Here is a 16,214-nt window from a genome sequence, read left to right on the forward strand (position 1 = left end):
TTATTAAGCCTCTTAAGCATCTATGTGCGCCCAACGTGTGCCAAAATGGAGTTACGGCCCGGTTACCGCATGGCTCTTGCGGTAATTTCATTTTTGGTGCATGTCCGATACGCGCAGCTGAAAAATAATTTTTATTTTTGGACATGCATATTGGATGTGTGCCAAGTGGCATTGGACGTGCGTAGGTAATTACCGCGTGAGACTTTACCACTAGGTCAATGGCTGGCGGTAAAGTCGCAGACCCAAAATGGACGCGCGGCAATTTTGATTTTGCTGCACGTCCATTTTCGGCAAAAATTTAAAAAGGCCTTTTTTACAGGCACGTTGAAAAATGGATCGGCACGTGCCCAAAGCCTGCGCCTACACTACCACAAGCCATTTTTCAGCGCACCTTAGTAAAAGGACCCCTTGTTCATTGCTCTGTTTGTCATTTCTGGGACAGACAATGATCAAGTATTTTGTACCACATTTATTGCTGATTTAAACATGAATTGATAATGAGTGTGACTGTTGGGCAGACTGGATGGACTGTTTAGGTCATTATCTGCCATCATTTACTATCTAATCTAATCTGTGCGTTTATATACCGCTCTCATCCCAGTGAGAGGTTCTGGGAGGTTTATATTGTGATATTTATAGAGTAGGATGGGATCACATAATGAACAGTGGGAATGGGTGGAGGGTGGAGGAGAATGATTTGCTGTGTGTGAAACATGTAAAAATGTTACTTAGAAAGGAGCAAGCTCATGTTCAATGTGGCTTACATGTAAAGATTCAAATTGAAATTTTACACAAATTATCAACAATGAACATTCATTATACAGTCAAATTGTGGTGCAGAAGTCACTAAGTATATAAGTCACATAAGTATTGCATACTGCCGAACAGACCAAAGGCCCATCAAAGCCCAGCATCCTGTTTCCAACAGTGGCCAATCCAAGTCACGAAATACCTGAAAGATCCCAAAAAAGTACAAAACATTTATACTGCTTATCCCAGAATAGTGGATTTTACTCAAGTCCAATTAATAATGGTCTATTGACCTTCTCTTTAGGAAGCCATCCAAACCCCTTTAAAACTCCGCTAAGCCCAACCGCCTCCACCACACTCTCTGGCAACGGCACTCCAAAGCTGTACCACACGTTGAGTGAAGAAAAAACAGGGCTTTTTTTTTGATGGGGGTACTCGGGGGGTACTGAAGTACCGGCACCTTTTCCGGTGTCTGCTAAAATTGACCCATGGACCTCAAGTTTTAATGAAAGAGCTCCAGGCTCAACACACCAATTTTGCTTGTCATAGATTCTCTGTGACTGGTTGCAGGGGTCTGGGCTATTGTGGGGTGAGTCCCTCAGTGATCACCGCAACCCTGAAGGCTGGCCTGGCATTTGTAGTACCGACACCTATTTTGCTAGAAAAATTGCACTGAGAAAACCACTCTTCCAATTCGTTTTAAATGTACTACTTTGTCGTTTCATCGCGTACCTCTAGTCCTAGTATTTTTGGAAAGCCGTAAAAGGACACTTCATGTCTACCCATTCCACTCCACTCATGTATAAACTGTGCAGTATTATACTCATTTCTATAGCACTAGTAGACATACACAGAGCTTTACACATTATATGAAGGTTACTTTCTCTGTTTTGTACTGGGCCAATGGAGGGTTGATATTGAGTTCTAAAGAAGTAGAAACTCAAATTAAATTCTGAAAATTATATAATAGAAGGAATAATAACATTATCTGTAGAATACTGGAGTCAAGACATGGTTAAACCAGTTAATTATTACTGTAAATCAGGGGCGTATCTGCGTGGGCCACAGGGGCCTGGGCCCCCGCAGATTTCGCCCTGGCCCCCCTCCCCACCGTCAACCCTCCCCCGCTGCTTACTTTTGCTGGCGGGGGCCCCAACCCCCGCCAGCCGAGGTCCGACCCGCAATCTCCATATTTCGTCTTCCTCCGTGGCCATGTGCTTCAAGGAAGTAACGCTGCAGTGCTGGTTTGTTGAATCTCCAGTTCGGCGTCTGACGTCTGAGGGAAAACAGATGGAAGGATGGCAGAGAATGAGGGAAAACATGGAAGGAGGGGGAAAAGAGGGGAAACAAGGAAGGAGGGGGAGAAAGAGGGAAAACATGGAAGGATGGGGAGAAAGAGGGAAAACAGATGGAAGGATGGCAGAGAATGAGGGAAAACATGGAAGGATGGGGAGAAAGAGGGAACATGGAAGGATGGGGAGAATGAGGGAAAACATGGAAGGATGGGGAGAAAGAGGGAAAACTTGGAAGGATGGGGAGAAAAGAAAAACAGATGGAAGGATGGCAGAGAATGAGGGAAAACATGGAAGGATGGCAGAGAAAGAGGGAAAACATGGAAGGATGGGGAAAAAGAGGGAAACATGGATGGAAGGATGGCAGAGAATGAGGGAAAACATGGAAGGATGGGGAGAAAGAGGGAAAACATGGAAGGATGGGGAGAAAAGAGGGAAAACAGATGGAAGGATGGCAGAGAATGAGGGAAAACATGGAAGGATGGGGAGAAAGAGGGAAAACATGGAAGGATGGGGAGAAAAGAGGAAAACAGATGGAAGGATGGCAGAGAATGAGGAAAACATGGAAGGATGGGGAGAAAGAGGGAAACAGATGGAAGGATGGCAGAGAATGAGGGAAAACATGGAAGGAGGGGAGAAGAGGGAAAACATGGAAGGATGGGGAGAAAAGAGGGAAAACAGATGGAAGGATGGCAGAGAATGAGGGAAAACATGGAAGGATGGGGAGAAAGAGGGAAAACATGGAAGGATGGGGAGAAAAGAGGGAAACAGATGGAAGGATGGCAGAGAATGAGGGAAAACATGGAAGGATGGGAGAAAGAGGAAAACATGGAAGGATGGGAAAAATGGAAAATGGAAGGATGGGGAGAAAAGAGGGAAAACATGGAAGGATGGGGGAAAAGAGGGAAAACAGATGGAAGGATGGCAGAGAATGAGGAAACATGGAAGGATGGGGAGAAAGAGGAAACATGGAAGGATGGGAGAAAGAGGGAAAACTTGGAAGGATGGGGAGAAAAGAGGGAAAACAGATGGAAGGATGGCTGAGAATGAGGGAAAACATGGAAGGATGGGAGAAAGAGGGAAAACATGGAAGGATGGGGAGAAAAGATAGAAAACAGATGGAAGGATGGGGAGAGAAAGAGGGAAAACGGATGGATGGGGAGAGAGACTCTGGATGGAAGGATGGGGAGAGAACGGGGAGAGACTGGAAGGATGTGGAGAGAGAAGGGACACTGAGCATGAAAAGGGTTTAGAGTGATACAGAGACACTGGTTAGAAGAGGGAGAGAGACATTAGATGGAAGGATCAGGAGAGAGGATAGATGGATGGAAGGATGTGGAGAGGAAAGAGGGAAGACGCTGGATGGAAGGGTAGGGAGAAAGAGGTGACACTGGACGGAAGGCTGCAGAAAGAAAGAGGGGAGACTACTGGAAGGATGGGGAGAGAGAGGGGAGACTGGAAGGATGGGGAGAGAAAGAAGAGAGCTGCTGGATGGAAAAGGAGAGTAGTGAAAGACTGGAGAATAAGAGGAAGGGGCATGGGGAGAACAAGGGTGAGAAAAAGATGAAAAGCCATAAGTAGATGAAGGAAATTAAAGAATGGATAGTAAGAATGAATTAAATCAGGACAGAGAGAGAGAGAGGCAGAAAAATATTGAAGAACGCAAAGAAAAAGGAGAGAAAAATGAGAAATGCCAGGAAACCGTGGCAGAAGAGTTAAGCGAAACGAAGGAAAGCAGAATCTAGGACTGGGAGCGACACAATGAGAAAAAGTAAATGGCCATACAAGAAGGTAAAGAAAATAATTTTATTTTTAATTTAGGATAAAGTAATATGGTACCTGTGTTAATGAAGTTTCAGAGACCAATACTTCCTTCCTTAGGTCAGGCGAGGATACCGTAACAGCATTATACTGACCTGAGGCAGGAGGGTTTTGGCCTCTGAAAGCTCATTGAAAAGGGTGTTAGGCTATTAAATAAATTTTCTGAAATCTGATGCACTGAAAAGCAGCACTTTACCCTGTGTGACAAATGCATCTGATTAGCGTGACTAAATTTTGTTGGGGGAGGGGGGTAGAGAGAAAATTTTGTGCCCACCCACTTTGGGTTCAGGCCCATCCAAAATTGGCAGTCTGGCTACGCCACTGGAGCAGGGACTGTCCTTCTATGTTAAATTGTACAGCGCTGCGTAACCCTAGTAGCACTTTAGACATGTCAAGTAGTAGTAGTAGTAACATGATGCAACAGTTAATTTCCCATCAAATCCAAACTTCTTTTTCCATTTCTTTAAATACACACAGTATCTGGATTACGTTTATGCATAAACTTAGGATCTCCACAGAGAATCCCTTGCCTCGAGGGTCTTGTAAAACAACAACAAAGACACGAACAACACCCTATCTTACAACACAAATTTCCCATGGTTATGTCACTCTTTTATTGTGCACACTAAGGCCTTTGAGCGGGTCCCAGACCACGGACTTCTTTTTCACTCTATAGCAGTCTGAGATAGCAATAACAAGAGCCCGCACTCCTCATCGAGTGGGTCCCAGACCGTGGACTTCTCTAGCAGTCTCAGACAAAGGGAGTCCGCGCTCCTCAGCGAGCGGGTCCCAGACCGTGGACTTCCCTTAAACTATAGGACAGGAGTCCTCGCTCCAAATTTCAGTTACCAATTTAAAAGACACACTAATTCAAAAGACAAACAAGACATCACAGTACCTAAGTTGGTCCCATGAGATTAGTGATAAGCACAAAAAACCATCACTCTTCGAAGTGTCAGAAGATCTGGCCCCTATTGACAGGCAATCTTTAGCCCGGGGGACTTTGATTTAAAAGGATTTATTCAAAATCCAAGTGCACACAGCTCCGAACCTGACACAAGGAAAGAGATATTGGTTCCCGGCCAGAGCCCCCAAACTGTTAAAAGAATTTAACCAATTATATTCATGAATACCCAAAGGATCAAGCAGGTATAATCACAAACAGGTTTATTGATTGCTTGCAAGCAAGCAAGAGACAATATCCAACCATAGTTCAAAGATTGTCTGACTCTAAAAACCCTCCCTGTGTCTCTTATACATTTTCTATGTGCAGGAATACAATGAAAGCTTGTTGCCTGTGTGTCTATCAACACTTTCATATTTTCTAACATGTTACATTTCCAGACTACTGGGAGTCAGCTTGTCTGGTTCTAAAACAAGTTATCTAGGCACATCCCATTCTATAACTCATGTACACAAGGTCACAGAATCTACAGTTCAGAGAGGCCTAAGAATCTACATTTAATTTAGAAATAGTAAGAATGATTAACCCTATGTTAGCAAACATTTTTTTTACAAACCACTTGGGTACATCCCAGGTGTCTGGATTAGGAGCTGCCATGGGATTTGAACCTGGACTTTCTGGTTCCCAGACCACTGCTCCAACCATTAAACTCCTCCTCTGCTCCCCTATTCACTTACATCTACAACCAATGAAGGAGAATCTTGAGTAGCTCCAGCTCTATCCTCTCCACGGACAGGTTGTGCATTGGTAACTAGATGATAAAGAGGTAAAATAAACCGTCAATTAATGGATTAATATTTAAATACTTAAAAAAAACATTTATATGCCGCCTGTCTACCTTCCAAGTGGCTTACAGAAAAGAAATAAATGATTTAGACACACAAACCAAACATATTCAGAACATATACTGAAAGCCAGTTCAAAAGACATAGGGGTCGATATTCAGCATGAGGAGGGCTCCGACCCTGTAAAATCACACAGACTGGGTCCAGCGCTGATATTCGGAGGCACTGAACTGGAGAGTGTTGCTGGAATATCACCAGAGACTACGTGGCACTGTCTGGTTAGAGACGGAGCCGGGAGTTATTTGAGGAGCGCTGATATTCAGTGCTGTTGAATGAATAATTCTGCAGGAAGCTGGGCTTGTCCCTTGACAAAAGCATTTTTATACTGAAATGCTAGAATCGGGATCAGCTGACTGAGCTCAGATAAGTGCACGATTTACATTGGAAAGACTTTATTTGTATTATATTTTCTTTTTGTTGATTTTTTTTTCAAGAATAACTGATTTAAGGGGGTAAAATATGAAACAACGCTTTTGACACTTTTGTTATCAAAAGCGTCTTGAATAGAGGTTGACTGAATTTCAGTTTTGCTTTTGGCACCGAAACCGGCCTGAAATCCAAGCTGGAGTTTAGGTCGAAAATGCAAGTGGGTTGCCTCCGCCACTACCTACTCCACCCTGCAGAGACCAGGTCCCAACACCCTGTCCTCCCACAGACGAGCGGGACCCATTGATCCAGCCCCACCCCACCACAACTACTGAAAGGCCCACCGCAGGCCTACCTTTAACTGTCCTGGTGACAGTCTCAGGCAGGAACTCTGGGCAGCCATTTTTATGGAGGAACCAGCATGGGCAGCAGTGACTGTTATAGTTCTTGCCCCAAAGAGACCACTAGACCATCAGGGCAGGGCCTTCAAGTGGTGGGGGAGGGTGTGGCTCAGCAGCACTCGCTTTCTTCCAGCAGGGGAGGGCTAAGAGGGGCGGGTAGCCGGCCTGGCCTGTTCGGACAAGTCTCTGCAGGCGGTGGAGGTGCCGTTTTCATTTTCGGCCGAAACCAATCAGGAAAATTTGGCTGCTGGTTTGGATTTGGTCAAAAATGAGAATTCAGGTTTCATTTGGCCTCTAGTTCTGAAATAAGACCCCTTTAAAATTCTGTGTATTTGCTTTAAAGTTTATGATAACATTTTTTATTTGCAGATGAAAGTTGATATTGTGTTTAATTATAAGGGGTTTAAGTGGTTTTTGGATCACCTCTGTGTTTAGATGGTCACTAGTTGTTTTTTACACTACGTTTGATAAAATGTACATTTTCTAACTTGCAAATACCTGCACCCAGTTGCATGTCCTTTGGAGCAGGTATAATGTGTCTCTCCTTTCTTTTAGGGTAATTTTTTGTATGCATGTAGCTATATATGTTATCTTTATAAGACAGATATAAAAGATGCACCCAGTGCCCTGTTATACTGTTACCCTCTTGGGGTCTGATCTTGTAACAGGGATCTATGGAAAAAGCCCAAAAGGTGCATATTTTAAGCCTATTTTGTAAAGGTAACGTGGAGGGGCATAAGCGAACAGCGCTGGCCATCTCCGGGGCCGGCGCCGTACAGTGGGGGAAATAAGTATTTGATCCCTTGCTGATTTTGTAAGTTTGCCCACTGACAAAGACATGAGCAGCCCATAATTGAAGGGTAGGTTATTGGTAACAGTGAGAGATAGCACATCACAAATTAAATCCGGAAAATCACATTGTGAAAAGTATATGAATTTATTTGCATTCTGCAGAGGGAAATAAGTATTTAATCCCTCTGGCAAACAAGACCTAATACTTGGTGGCAAAACCCTTGTTGGCAAGCACAGCGGTCAGACGTCTTCTGTAGTTGATGATGAGGTTTGCACACATGTCAGGAGGAATTTTGGTCCACTCCTCTTTGCAGATCATCTCTAAATCATTAAGAGTTCTGGGCTGTCGCTTGGCAACTCGCAGCTTCAGCTCCCTCCATAAGTTTTCAATGGGATTAAGGTCTGGTGACTGGCTAGGCCACTCCATGACCCTAATGTGCTTCTTCCTGAGCCACTCCTTTGTTGCCTTGGCTGTATGTTTTGGGTCATTGTCGTGCTGGAAGACCCAGCCACGACCCATTTTTAAGGCCCTGGCGGAGGGAAGGAGGTTGTCACTCAGAATTGTACGGTACATGGCCCCCTCCATTCTCCCATTGATGCGGTGAAGTAGTCCTGTGCCCTTAGCAGAGAAACACCCCCAAAACATAACATTTCCACCTCCATGCTTGACAGTGGGGACGGTGTTCTTTGGGTCATAGGCAGCATTTCTCTTCCTCCAAACACGGCGAGTTGAGTTCATGCCAAAGAGCTCAATTTTTGTCTCATCTGACCACAGCACCTTCTCCCAATCACTCTCGGCATCATCCAGGTGTTCACTGGCAAACTTCAGACGGGCCGTCACATGTGCCTTCCGGAGCAGGGGGACCTTGCGGGCACTGCAGGATTGCAATCCGTTATGTCGTAATGTGTTACCAATGGTTTTCGTGGTGACAGTGGTCCCAGCTGCCTTGAGATCATTGACAAGTTCCCCCCTTGTAGTTGTAGGCTGATTTCTAACCTTCCTCATGATCAAGGATACCCCACGAGGTGAGATTTTGCGTGGAGCCCCAGATCTTTGTCGATTGACAGTCATTTTGTACTTCTTCCATTTTCTTACTATGGCACCAACAGTTGTCTCCTTCTCGCCCAGCGTCTTACTGATGGTTTTGTAGCCCATTCCAGCCTTGTGCAGGTGTATGATCTTGTCCCTGACATCCTTAGACAGCTCCTTGCTCTTGGCCATTTTGTAGAGGTTAGAGTCTGACTGATTCACTGAGTCTGTGGACAGGTGTCTTTCATACAGGTGACCATTGCCGACAGCTGTCTGTCATGCAGGTAACGAGTTGATTTGGAGCATCTACCTGGTCTGTAGGGGCCAGATCTCTTACTGGTTGGTGGGGGATCAAATACTTATTTCCCTCTGCAGAATGCAAATAAATTCATATACTTTCCACAATGTGATTTTCCGGATTTAATTTGTGATGTGCTATCTCTCACTGTTACCAATAACCTACCCTTCAATTATGGGCTGCTCATGTCTTTGTCAGTGGGCAAACTTACAAAATCAGCAAGGGATCAAATACTTATTTCCCCCACTGTAAGTGTGCGGAGCCAACCATATTTTCGAAAAAGATGGCCGGCCATCTTTTTTTTCACTAATACGGTTGGGACCGACCAAATGTCAGAGATCGCCGGGTTTGAGATGGCCGGCATCAGTTTTCGGCCATAATGGAAAATAATGCCGGCGATCTCAACCCAGCCAAATCCAAGGCATTTGGTCGTGGGAGGAGCCAGCATTTGTAGTGCACTGGCGCTCCTCACATGCCAGGACACCAACCGGGCACCCTGGAGGGCACTTCTAAAAATTTAAAAATAAAAATAGCTCCCAGGTGCATAGGTCCCTTCCCTTCATTGTTTAGCCCCTCAAATCCCCCCCCCCCCAAAACCCACTCCCCACAACTATACACCATTACCATAGCCCTAGGGGTGAAGGGGGGCACTTACATGTGGGTACAGTGGGTTTTGGAGGGCTCCCATTTATCACCACAAGTCTAACAGGTAGGGGGGGATGGACCTGGGTCCACCTGTCTGAAGTGCACTGCACCCACTAAAAACTGCTCCAGGGACTTGCATACTGCTATCAGGGAGCTGGGTATGACATTTGAGGCTGGTATAGAGGCCAGAAAAAAATGTGTTTTAATTTTTGTTTTGGGTGGGAGGGGGTTGGTGACCACTGGGGGAGTAAGGGGAGGTGGTCCCCGATTCCTTCCGGTGGTCATCTGGTCAGTTGGGGCTCCTTTTTGATGCTTGGTTGTGAAAAAAAGGGACCAAGTAAAGCCTACGAAATGCTCGTCAAGCCTGGCTTTTTTTTTTCATTATCGGGCGAAGCCAGCCATCTCGTGAGCAGGCCCCCGTCCCGCCCCCTTCCTGCCTTCACTACCCTACCGACACGTGCCCTTGATGTTTCGCAGGCTCCGTGACGGAAAGCATTTGGTGCTGGCCAAAATCGGCTTTCGATTATATCGATTTGGCCGGGTTCAGGAGATCGCCGGCCATCTCCCGATTTGTTTCGGAAGATGGCCGGCGATCACTTTCGAAAATAAGCTGGATAGAGACCTCCATTTATATAATAGGCTTCCAGAATCAGCTTTGATAATGTGTAACACACTTTTACACGTGTTGTGGTAAATTGCGGATGTAATTTAGATTTGGAAAGGTTATCTATCTCTGTGCTGACTTTAATACACGGAATAAAATGTGAAGCTGAGAAGGTTCAGACTTGATCTTCAGAGGAGTGAAGGAGCTGTGAATCTTCAGAGTTTAGTAAATATGGAGCTTTCTGTAATCATTTAAAGGTTGCTTACCATGATAGCAGCAGCTCAGAGCCACCACCAGGAAGGCAACTGCGACCTTCATGGCTACAATGCGCAAAGGAGTATAGGTAGAGAACTCTGAGTACAGAGTACAGACTCTTACAGTCACATACATAGTGTGAGTATCCCTCCCTCTCTGGCCAGGATTTCAGCTGACAGCTCACCTTGTACTCTCATCTATGAGATCTTGGGAACTGTCCAGGTAACAAACCTTGTGCAGATTCCGGTATCCTGCCCCTGATTATGCCTTTCTTTGAGAAAAGGACACAGTGATGCTTGTTTGCGATTAAGTGAAGGAAGGATATGTATGTAAGTCACATCGTCCATTTGCCCTGAGGTATACATGAGATAGATGAGCAGAACTAGAAATTCTCCATGGTTGATCCAAGATTAGCAGCAGAGATGCCAAGAGTGGCCCATCCCAAACAGTGAGATTTACTAGCACAGAATAATACTGTAATTAGGCCTCAACGGTCACAAATGCCCTATGTGTGTAATTGCTGGAAAAACTGCAACTTCCGTGCATAAGACTTGTTATTGCGATTCTATAAGGTCGTGTAGAAGTGCAAAGATTAAATTAAAAACCCATAAAATGCTTGTTGAAATAAAAAGATAGACACGGGCAAGGTGCCAGTTACATGCAATGTGTGCTGCAATAAATTGTCTACAGTCGACTGAAATCTGCTGATTTGTCTCTGATTAGCTTGGTCTATTTCCCACTCCTTTGTTTTTGCTACTGTTTCCTCATGGGATCTCAGTGTTCCTCCATCTCGGCGGTCTCTCACTGATGCTGCAATAACCCACCAGGTCAATAGGTATGGCGTGGCTATGGGGAGCCTTGGTCCCCACTTTGGGCTCAGTCCCCCTCCAGAACTGGAGGCAACTTCACCAAAGAGAGAGAAGGTTCAGGTATCAAATGTGAAGGGCTGGGGTATCCCTGCTAGCAGAGGCAAGATTTTTAGTTTTAAACATTTTTATTGAACAATAATAAAATATTACAAACAGATTTTATAGCTTTTGTTCGTTTTCTTTTATTCCCCCCCCCCCTAGTACCCCCCCCCCCCCCCAGCCCTCTTTTACAAAATCAGTATCCAATCTACATAGCCAAAAACATGCCTTGACAATTTTCACTTCAGGTCCAGATATTGAGTACCTTAATGAGGGATTCCTGGTTGTATACTTTCCCCAACCGTCCCTATCATTCTCCCTTAGCATTAAGTAGATTGAGTTTATGATTTATAACATACTTTGTTTTACCGTGTGGCTACCTCTTATCAACAAAGAATTTACATTTCTTCAGTGAATCATCTTCCCCCCCCCCCCCCCCCGCCTCCCCTCCTCCCTCCCCCAGTCTCACTCTTGCCAGTACCCTCCAGACCTTTACCTTAGCTACAGCACCTTAAGTATTAAGTTCCTACTCCTAGGTGTCAAAGAATCCAAGTATCCGCCACAGATCTTCAGAAATTTAATACGTTTTTGGGGCCACTTCTGGCTTCTTTTGCCTCCCACATCACCAGTTGGTGGATCAGATTCCGCCAGTGCCAAAATTCAGGTCCTGTTTCTGTAGTCCAGTATAGCAGAATGCATTTCTTCGCCAGCAGTGTCAGTTTACCAAATAGTATATTGCCCCTTGATATCATTCCTCTACCTGATCCTGGGAGGTTCAACAGCAACTGCTCTGGTGTGCATGCTACCCGTTGTCCCATAATTGTAGTCAAATACTGGGCAATTTTCCCCCAGAATGCTTTAAGTTTCCTACAACTCCAAAATCCATGATAAAAGGTATTTTCTGCTCCCCCACACCTCCTACAAAGCGCCGATTGGGTCCCCCCGAGCCTCGCCAGCTGTGCTTGAGTCATGTAAGCTCTATGAATGAATCGGAATGCGCATTCCCTATATTGTGCTCCATTTAACAATCTGGGAATCCTCTGCACTTCCTTAGTAATGTCCCATGTTACTAGGTTGACTCCAAGATCCTTTTCCCAGCGTTCTTTTAGATGGGTCAGATCTTTTGGTGGCCTTCCTTCCCACAGGGCCCTATAAATTCCTGAAATGGAGGGATTTGTTTCTGAGATTTTTTCAAAAAACTGTTTGATCTTAGCTCCTAATTTCTGTGAAAGTCTTTCTTTGTTCATAGATTTAACAAAGTGTTTTAATTGACAATAGGCGTATGTGTCTCCCCATTGCAGTTCGTCTGCCCTCACCAGCTGTTCTAACGTCCGAATCCCCCCTGTTTCCCCAATAATGTCCTCTAAAGTTATCAGTCCCCTCTCTTCCCAGCGGAGAAAAACTGCATTATCCCTGCCTGCCTCAAATAGTGGATTCCCCCTTATCGGTAGTAATTCTGTTCCTCCATCCCCTATACCTAATCTTTTACCCATAAATTTCCATGCTTTCCTCAGAGGACCCAGCAGCAGGCTGTGTCGGTATCCTACGGGTACTTGCATTCTCTCTATTTGTACCAAAGCTTGTGGACGCATTGGGGCGAACAGGGCTTCTTCCAATTCGAGAGGTGTATAATAGGTGGTATCAAAAATCCAGTCTTTGACATATCTTAACAGGCACGCCATATTGTATTGCTCTAGATCTGGCAGTCCCAGCCCCCCTTGTTGCCAACCCCCCACCATCCATTGGGACTTCATCTTTGCTTTCTTGTTTGCCCAACAAAATTTCACTACCATTCTATTAAACACACGAAGGTCTTTACGTAATAAGCAAATGGGAATTGTTTGCAAGACATAAAGCCACCTGGGGAGAATAATCATTCAAATTAAGCATATTCTCCCTATTAAAGGCAGTTGTAATAATTTCCAACTCTCTAACTGTTGTTTAGTTGTGTTCAGTAAGATTTGAACATTAGTTCCATAAAGGTCCTCAGTTCTTGGGTGTCAACATAATTCCTAGATATCTGAATTTACCCTCCGCCCACCTGAGGGGAAAGTGTCCCTGCCCTAGCTCATTTTTGTTGATGTTCCTGCCCAGTGCCTCTGATTTCTCTAGATTTAACTTGAACCCAGCGTAATCACCAAACTCCTGAAATATTTCCAATAGTGCATTCAGTGACTCCGCTGGGCTTGTAAGTATTACCAGCAGGTCATCTGCAAACGCGCCCAATTTAAACTCCTGTTTATTGATCTTTACTCCTCTCACTGTCGGCATGGAGTATATGTCTCTGATCAGAGGGTCCAAGTATATAGCAAACAATAGTGGCGATAGTGGACACCCCTGCCGGGTGCCTCTCCCTATCGCAAACTCTGCAGAAATACCCTCATTTACCATAATTCGTGCCGTGGGGTCTAGGTATAATGTTTTGATCGCTCTTTCAAACCACCCTGTGATCCCATATGCTCTAATGGTTTCAAACAAATATTCCCATTTTACGCGATCAAAAGCTTTCTCTGCGTCAAAACTTATCATTAATGTGGGTTCTGCTCTCGTGCCCGTAAATTCCAATGCTGCTAGTATCTTCCTTAAGTTCTTGGAGATTGATCGCCCCTTTACAAATCCCACCTGTCCCTCATGGAAATCTTTGGTAGCACTCTACCCAGGCGGTTGGCCAGAATTTTTGCAAACAATTTCAATTCACAATTCAACAGGGAGATTGGTCGATAAGATTCTGCCAAAACCACATCCCTTTTAGGCTTTGGTATTAAAATAATTTGAGCTATATTTAGCTGCTTAGGTAGCGAGCTTTTGTCGACCCAGCTGTTAAAAACTTCCGCTATTGTTGGTTCTATCTCTTCACCCAGCAGTTTATAACATTCCGCTCTCATACCATCTGGTCCCGGAGCTTTCCCCATTTGACTGCTGATAATTGCCCAATGTACTTCATCTACTGTAATGGGGGCGTTCAAATCTTTCTGATCTTTGTCTCTAAGTACTGGGTGATCCACTCCTTCTAGGTAGGCCTTGGTTGCAAGGCCCGAGTCTTCTTCTGCCTTATATAACTTCTGATAGAATTCATGGAAAATCTCTCTAATCTCCTTATCTGTGTGACACAGCTTTCCAGCCTTATCTTTTAGCGCTGTAACTGTTCTTGAGGCTTGTTTCCGGGCTATCAATCTAGCTAACATCCGCCCTCCCTTGCTGCCATATTTGTATAATTGAAACCGATAGTAGTCCTGTGACTTCTTCTCCCTCTCGTGTATAAGGGAGTTCAAACTCACCTGGGCCGCTATGAGGTCCGTTTTCAATTGTGGGGAGGGCAATTCCCCAAGTTTCTTCCTCAATGTCAGAATTTGTTTTTCTAAACTCAATATTTCTCTGTCCCTCGTCTTTTTAAACTGGCTTACAAAACTGATAATCTCTCCCCTTATCACGGCCTTCGCCGCCTCCCAGTACGTCCCTATGTCTGATACAGAATGTTCATTATGGCTTTTATAGTCTCTCCAAGTCTTCAGTAAATGCTCACAAAACTGTGCGTTCTGAGCTAAGTAGCTAGGAAATACCCATTGTCTATTTTTCGTACCATGTCCCCCAAAGTTCAGAGTTGCCCATACCTCTGCATGGTCTGATATCGCATATGGGCCAATCTGTGTGTCTTGTATATCTGTTATCAGGGATCAAGACACCAAGAGATAGTCAATCCGTGATTGCGTGTTGTGGGCCCTAGACAAATGTGTATAGTCCCTCTCTTGTGGGTGAAAAACCCTCCATATGTCCAAAAGATCTAGCAACGAACCTAAGTTCGGGAGTCCCCTCGACTTCCACCAAGGAGGCGTGGGGGTAGCAAGCGATTTATCCATTTGCGGGTCCCACACCATATTAAAATCACCTCCCAGGATCATTGGGATATCATCTTCTTTTGACAACAGATCAATAATGTTCTTGTAAAATCTATTGTCTAGTTGATTAGGCGCATAAATGCTGCCCATTAAAATTTGTCTCCTACCCAAGGATACTTTACAGAAGATGTGTCTGCCCTCAGGGTCTTTGGTAATGTTACTTATTTGTCCGGCTACTCCTTTCCTAATCAATATGGCTACTCCCCCTTTCCTCCCTTTTGCTGGCGAACTAATGCAATCCCCCACCCACCATTTCTGCAATTTCATGTGTTCGATGTCCGACAAATGTGTCTCCTGTAGGAGAGCTACATCCGCGCCTATCCTCTGTAAATAGCGCAGTATCTTGGATCTCTTCACTGGTGAACCTATTCCACCCACATTCCATGTTATAATTTCAGTCATCACCTGTGCGTCTGTGGTCCTTATTACACTGTTGTAGTTCTTTATCTCCATGGGGGGGCCACCCCAGCTCATGGCGCCCCCCCATTTACTTTGTGGTGCTGAGCAATGACCTTGGTTACGGCCTGAGTGAAACCCTCCCCTCCCAAAAATCTCCTAAGATGCCCATATAGTCTTCCCTTCCCCATCCCCTCAGCCCTCCCCCCAAAACCCCTGCCCTCCCCCTTTCTCTTCGTCCCTATTCTTAGGGAACTAGCCACATCTACGCCCCTCCCAGCATTCCGCTATAAGCGTGGGTGACAAGGGATTTTTTTCCCCCCCTCGAAGATTCCAATTCAAACTGTGTTCCTCCCTCCTCCAGGTTCCTATATCAAATATGCCCTCCCCACCCCTGACATTAACCCTTTATATTACTTACGTTGTTCCTTACATTAAACCATCAACATAACTGTATACTATTTAACGTACTTTAACTTTAACATACAGTATTTAACAGTCTACTCTTCACATTTTATGCCTGCATTTTCCTTATTTTAGAGTCATACTGAAAGAATTATAAACCTTTCCAACTTAGCGAAGCTCAGTCGCATATCAGCATCCTAAATCTGTAGTTGGCCAAGTCCTTCTCTCACCATCATGTAGCTATGGCACATAACACCAACTTACATTTTTTGCTCAAGTTCAACCACTGCGGTCAGTCACGTCAGTGAAGGATGTGTCTTGGCCTGCTCCTTTCGTCCCGTCCTGCCTTTCTCAGCAGCGATCTATGCTGGCAAATTCCACGGCTGATCATGGCTCATTTAAACTTTTTAGGGGGGTAAATCAGCAGTTCAGCTTGTGTATTAGTGATAGTTATATATAGTCCTTAGCCGTGTTCCACAGCCTTCCCCCACTAGACCAGCTCATTTGACCTTAGAGTTTATAGTAAAATCCGTTTCATTATTTGCA

The 16,214-nt window shown here is 44.8% G+C and overlaps 1 long non-coding RNA gene across 1 annotated transcript; it reads right to left on the reverse strand.

Moving 5' to 3' along the window:
• Positions 1 to 5,504: 5,504 nt before the first annotated feature.
• LOC115460015 lies at positions 5,505 to 10,133 on the reverse strand. Its single transcript, XR_003940356.1, has 2 exons — positions 10,075 to 10,133; positions 5,505 to 5,578 (listed from the first exon to the last, which is right to left on the reverse strand). It is a non-coding gene; the product is annotated as an uncharacterized LOC115460015 (long non-coding RNA).
• Positions 10,134 to 16,214: the final 6,081 nt, after the last annotated feature.

This window comes from Microcaecilia unicolor, chromosome 1 (genome assembly GCF_901765095.1).
Source record: "Microcaecilia unicolor chromosome 1, aMicUni1.1, whole genome shotgun sequence".
NCBI lineage: Eukaryota > Metazoa > Chordata > Amphibia > Gymnophiona > Siphonopidae > Microcaecilia > Microcaecilia unicolor.